At 40.6% G+C, this 6,581-nt stretch overlaps 1 long non-coding RNA gene across 1 annotated transcript; it reads right to left on the minus strand.

Annotated features, from left to right (window-relative positions):
- Positions 1-1,906: 1,906 nt before the first annotated feature.
- LOC147755713 (uncharacterized) lies at positions 1,907-5,544 on the minus strand. Its single transcript, XR_015326472.1, has 4 exons — positions 5,452-5,544; positions 4,844-4,936; positions 2,251-3,585; positions 1,907-2,120 (listed from the first exon to the last, which is right to left on the minus strand). It is a non-coding gene; the product is annotated as an uncharacterized LOC147755713 (long non-coding RNA).
- Between the last annotated feature and the right edge of the window lie 1,037 nt (positions 5,545-6,581).

Consider the following 6,581-nt stretch of genomic DNA (forward strand, 5'->3'; position numbering starts at 1 on the left):
TGGACAAACGGAAGCATATCAAAGCGTATTTGAAGCGTCCCAATGTATTGGCCCCATACGTCATTCTTCAGACTGGATAAAGCTGTTTGTTTTATAAAGAAACATAACGAAAATCAGACTATTTAATCTATCGACTATTTTTTATTGTTTCTCCTTCTGATTGTTATCACTCTTCTCAGTTTGTTTTAGTATCGCGTATTCTTTGTGTTCACCCATAAGAGAGCCAAATCCAGAGCTCGCTATGTTTCGAGGCATCTCGCTATGTTAAGCGACTCGTCAATGGGGCTTTATGCTGATGGTATTGTCAAGCCGCGATAGTAATTAAATCGGGCATTTTTTGAGCAATTATACGAAAGCGTTTAATACACGTGGACTAAGAGAATGATATTACGTAACTAAGCACGCACCTAAACGGTAGAAAAAAATATTTATTTAAACCAAAGGTATATAGGCTCTTAAAATAAATATGAGGTAAATTGAACCGGGTTGAGGCTGATAGTTCAAAGTTTTATTATCAAATTATCTAGAGTAGGATAATTACTCTGAAAAACATGTTCAGATAGTAGTGATGATTGCTATCGTGGAGCGCGTTGATAATGGCCATTTTCTGCTCAAGCAGTTCTGCACCCACGAGAGTGTAATTGTCTACGTAGAGATTTGCGAGATGGCCTGGGTTCGAAACCAAGCGTGTACACACCCTGTTCCACGGTGCTAGAAGGAACCGGCCGTTTAAAGCTTTACTTAGCTAATACGTAATCGCTTATGGCAGCCATGAACATACAAGCAGCGCTAGTTTAAATTGCGACGTCCGCTTCAGAGGTCTGTTAAACAAACATTCAGATAGAACCAGCAGGACTTTCCCCGGCTAGGCGTTCAGGAACTTTTTCAAATAATATGGTTAAAAAAAAAAAGAAAAAATTACGTTACTGGAATAGGACATACAACGCCGGAAAAAATGTATTTTTTACTCTAGCTGTTCTACATAATCCGAATTTTCGAATCTTATTTGAAAACAGTGAACGATCTGCAACGGAGCCTCGTCGTGAAATGAAAGGAGTTTTACTCAAGTATAAGTATTTCTTAAATCATATTATTCACTCCCCGTAGAAGCATTAAGTAGAGACTTTAACATTTCTTATATATGTCTTTGCATTACGTGTTTTCGGTAGAATTTCTGATTGATCTTGCACCAACTAAAACGATAGAGGGTGCGAAAGGGATTGATGTTTGTTTTATGTTAATTATTAATTTACATGTGGATTGTTTTTGCTGGGAGCGCTTATCAGAAATCCTCTGCGAATAGTTACTTCATTAAATAATCACATGACAATCCCTATTGCGTCTTAAGTGACGACAATGTTTTTTTAGTTTCCCAAATTTGTATTTATCAAGTATCGTTAGTAGATGTCAACAGTTTTCGTTAAATAATTTGTTAAGTTAGATTGTGTTTACCAGACAGAATTTAGGTTAGAGTATATCGATAGCGTTATCGGCGGCGGCGGCCGCCACCCAGTTCAATTAAACAGTAGTAGAGGCCTAATGTTTATTCATTCTTGAAATCCAACACGATTCGTTTCCTTATGGTTGGCATAGATGTTGTTCGCAAACAACCTAACACAAATTGCTGACTATCAGAGCCTATCAGCTGGCTATCAGAACCTATCGACTGGCTATCAGACGATTCATCCGCAAAGCTGTTAACTAAAGTATCTATTTAGCGAGGTCATCGCGGTCAACGAACAAAAGATTTCAGTTTAAGTCGAACATATAAATACTAATATTGCGGGTGGGCCCATGGACTGTCTTGCGAGTACATATAAACTAAGCTACTTGGGATAGTCAATACATGGATATTTATGCAGCCGTATTTGACTTACTAAACCCATGGAGTCAACGGTGTGGTTAATCTGAAGCAAGCCGCAATTAAAAACAAGCTATTCATTAAGGACTACTATGTACCATTGTCTACAATACGGTAATAATACAATCAGTCACCGATATAACTAGAAAAAGCTCCCTTCTATTTTATTTCGCTTCGTGTCGGCAACGTGTCCACGGGTGCGGCGTAGAAAACGCGCAAAATCAGCACGTGTCAGAAGATTCCTTCAACGAATGCCGGCCTACGGAAGGAAATCCGGAAAATACACAGCGCACCTAAATAATTTGCTTATAGTCAGTTGGCCTTTTCACTCTCATATGAATATTCATTGCAACAATGTATTTTACATAGAATCCATCAATTTTCCTAACCTTTAGCGCAGTCTTCCATTAACCTTTGACACCTCTGCTGATGACAAACAGTGGCGAACCTTTCCTTTTACAGTATCACATCCGACGTTCGCCAGTTTTTATTGCTGGGCCAAAACTCGCAACGCTACCACTTCCCGTACGCGGGCGCAGGCGTTCAGGCGGGTCCGAGGACAAAGGACGCAAACGAACTTACATATCGTTCATACATACGGTCAACTTCCACATGCATGTCGTTCTACAACGTTGCGTGTAGAATCGAGTTAACGACACCCGCACTTTTTCTACTTTATATATGTGCACAAATAAACATTAGTATATATGTAAATGTGATTTTTGTCTTTGTTTTTTTCTCTCGCGAGAACGTTTAGAGAAAACGATACCAGCATGATGTGGGTAAGAGTGTCCATAGAATTTATATGTCCGATCAGACTACAAATATGCATAGTTACATGCAGCATTGATCTTAATATACTTAGTGAATTATTGAAGTAACACAATTGCTAAAATAAGGTAATGCAATCACTGGATTATTTATTGGAGTTGACTGCAACGAAAAAATTGCAATAAGCCAACTTATTAAATGTAATCGATATACATATATTACGAATGTGTATGTGTTGTAAAAAGTAGTCCGGACGCTTCTCGGTAAGTGAATCTAGATATTTCATATTTATTCTGCCCTTCGTTATTATACGAGTCAAGCAGTGAAAATCATTCAGTTCCAACAGTAAAAATGAAATAATAATTACAACAGAGCAATACAAGTAATAATACATGACCCTATTGCGGCTCCGTGCTTACAACCATTAGCAATAATACCCGAAAACGGCCAAGAGCAACTCCAACATCGGGCCGCGTCCCTGCCACAGTGGTCTAATGCAGCCTCTCACAGGTAATCACTTACTCACTGAGGCTTTTCGGCGCCCTAGCCCTTCCTGTAGTCATTTGCGCAGTGTCTGGAGCTGTGACCTTTATCACTGCCGTTCACTAAACCACTCGATCGCCGATGCATGTAAGCACCACTTCCTCCTTTTCCGGTCACAACAACTGACGCTGCCCAAATTAAATGAACGCTCCGTTCTTCCGATACTACTAGCGCGCAGCTTCATTCTCTAATGCGAGACCGACGTATGGATCGTATGGTCAAGCGGTGTTCGGTGGCGATCAGCCGGGAAACCGACAAATGAAACGACGCGAGCGTGAGTACGGCGGCGCCAGCAGCCAAAGGAGCCAGGTAGTATTAGAGCGTCACCTTCGGTATCATCGTCACTCGTTCACCCTCATTATCATTTCGGCAATAGCAGCAGCATCAGTAGCTGAACCGAATAAGAGCCCCTAAAAATGAGGAAAAGGAGAAAACGCTTAGTGGCATCCAGGACCCCATTGCCGGGGGCTCTGCTGCACTATCACTTGCGCGATGTTGCTGCTAGCATTGTTTTTATGCAATGGAAAACGTAGGGGTTCGAGGCCCCTTGAAGAGGAAGAACAGTTGTAATAATACAATGGTCCGAACAGTCGCGTTGTTTAGAGCGACTATTCGGGAGCTGCTTTAGCGAACGGAACAAATTCCACCCTCTCCGAGGTGGCGTAGGGCAAAGGGGGAAAGGTATCCGGAACGGATGATTCGCTCGGTTTGTCCCGGGCATTTGCAAAAGCGTTTTGTTGCTATCTGCTACGTAATCGACCCAGTCCTCGGCCGGTAAAATCAAAAACAACGACGGCTAGTACAATGATGCTGCTGATATCACGAAAAACGTGTCTGTGTTTGTTGTTATTTTCTGGATGAGAAGAAAATTCGCCTAGTTGGGAAACGGACAGAAGTGCCGACTAACAGGATCAGCCACCAGGGAGTGCGGTGACAACAATGACTGTTCGGTCATTCGGTCAAGAACCGTTGTATGTATTGTGATCGGAGTGAATATAAGGGTCATATTCGATTGTAAGATGATTAAATAACGGCCGACGGTAGCTTCCGCATGCGCAGTCATAGTCATCCATGATAAACTCGCGAAAAGCTATCTGAAAGTACGTGAATTCTTTCAATTAACACTAAAGCAAATAGTGGTACTTTTGAATTAAATTGGGTGTATTAAATGACGAAGTGTATAATAAAAGTTTTTAGTTTTGGCTGGCCCTTGGGTGGTTGGAATGCCTCAAAGCGTCCAATTTTTCAGTTTTTTGAACAGTGTAATCGAGAAAACCTCGGCATGCGCGGCCGGAGGACATAAATATGCGATTTCTTCTGTCTTCCTTTGCCATTGTCAGCATATGATAGCATCATTTTCGTATGTTTATATTTGGGTATCTGCATGTATGGACAGATCACTCGTTAGACAAAGAATATCTTTTGGGAATGAACAAGTTCTCTTTTAGGTATGGTCCATATTATAGGTCAAACCACCACTCAGGCATGGCAACCATGCGAACAAAAACTATAAAAACAGCTGCTTATCTTGATTATGACTTGTTATTCTCTTTTATTCGTTTTTTTTTTTCTAAATCCTTTATCTTCCCGTTTACTTAATTCTGGTGATTATTTAGCTAATGCTAAAATTTGAACTAGCGCAGCAGCGTGCTTGACAGCTATCGTTACCGTGACGTAAATTACTAAGATCACTCCGCTTCTTCGGAAGGTGTAGATAATTAGACTGCCTGGTAGAAGGCTATAATACGACGTAGATTTGACCTGAAAAGATAATTACGTGTCATAATATGTATTATTTGGATTCAGTACGCAGGAATTTTCAAGGAAAGCCACTTCCGTGTGAAGCAAGCTAACAAAATGACAAGCTGGTCTACCATTTATTGTAAATCAACTTCGACGGGGGAGGCATACAACTAATTCGAGTACTATAAAAAGGAAGCGATCGAGAGAAATCTCAATTAAAAAAAAATAAAAAATATAGCATATATTATAGTAATTTAGTTCAAATTTTGGCTGACAAAATAGTGTCTCTACTAGTTCGTCACAAAGCGAATCGGCAAGTGAGATCCGCAGGTATCCCGTGATTTAATTGAATTCGCTTTCAAACAACTGTAGAGCCTCTGTCGAAGAACTTGTCAATCGTTCTATCAAAGTTTATATTGTTGTGCCAACTGGGCGGATGGAGGCACGAGCACCGTACGGTTGAGTTAGACAACGTTCTTTAATCACCAGGAATATCGTGGGCTAAATGAAATTCACGTCGGAACGATCTGTACCACTCACTAAACGCTTGAGTTAACGGCTAATGATGACACTTGAGGGGGTCACGAAGATTAGACAGAGTGCGTTCCTTTGGTGACATCTTGTTCACAACAAAGTTTGCGCGGGAAATTTCAAAAGATGGCTGGCCATCTAGCTTGTTCAAAAGTTGTTTCGCCCTGGGCGGAAATACCAGGAGATAAACAGGCGTTTCAGGATGGAATCGTTTTCGTTCGGTATCAGAACTCTTTTAGTTTTACATCAAAATCGATATGAGGCAAACGATAGCAGAAGAAATGTATGTATCCCGGAGTTCAAAGTTTCCATATGTTAAGTGTTGCACATTAATAGCTTTAGTAGGAAAACTTCAGGGAATGCAGCAAACGAAAAAAATTTTATCAGATGAATAGGATAAACAGGTGAAACTTTTTGTTCCTCTCTGGTGCAAACGTTCTAGAGAGCCCCGTGAATACGTGACTTTATGATACTTTTGGGAAGCAGCATTGATTTATGGTGGTTATTCTGTAAATGAGTAGCTCGACACAGATCTCGACTGATGAAATGACTAAAGACGTATGGATATACGACTAGGCCTTGGCTTGATTTCATGTATGCTACTGCTGCTACCGCTAGGAGTTACTGCTTTATTTGATTGGCGATATTCCTCAGCCTCACGAAGCGTATTTGTCTGAGCCTAATTTCGCACCTGATTACAGCTTATCACTAAATATCCTTAAAATTAGTAGGCAGACACAATACACAAATAGGTGCTACAGTTTTTTACGTCCAGCGTCGTTGCCGCTAAACACTGTTTCAGATAAATGACCCATTTCAGTGTGAGGCGGAACGTGTTTCGAAATTATATTCCCCAGGTAACGTGTCGTAATGTTTCCAATGCAAACACGTTATTACTACAGTATCACAAGGAACATGTAATTGCTTGTGTGTTGTCTAACAGCTACAATGTCCAATTCATCTTCTCACGACATATTTAAAATCCGCCATGTCAATTATAACGTCTTCGTGCAACAGTTGTCATTAGGAAACGCATCTCCGTCATTCATGCGGGTAATGAGACAAAACTTTGCTATTATACCTGTAGTCTGAAGTAACTGTTAGCCTTGAACTTTGTAATTTGAGGTATATA

This window comes from Varroa destructor, unplaced genomic scaffold, assembly GCF_002443255.2.
Source record: "Varroa destructor unplaced genomic scaffold, Vdes_3.0 BEIS01000004.1, whole genome shotgun sequence".
Taxonomy (NCBI): domain Eukaryota; kingdom Metazoa; phylum Arthropoda; class Arachnida; order Mesostigmata; family Varroidae; genus Varroa; species Varroa destructor.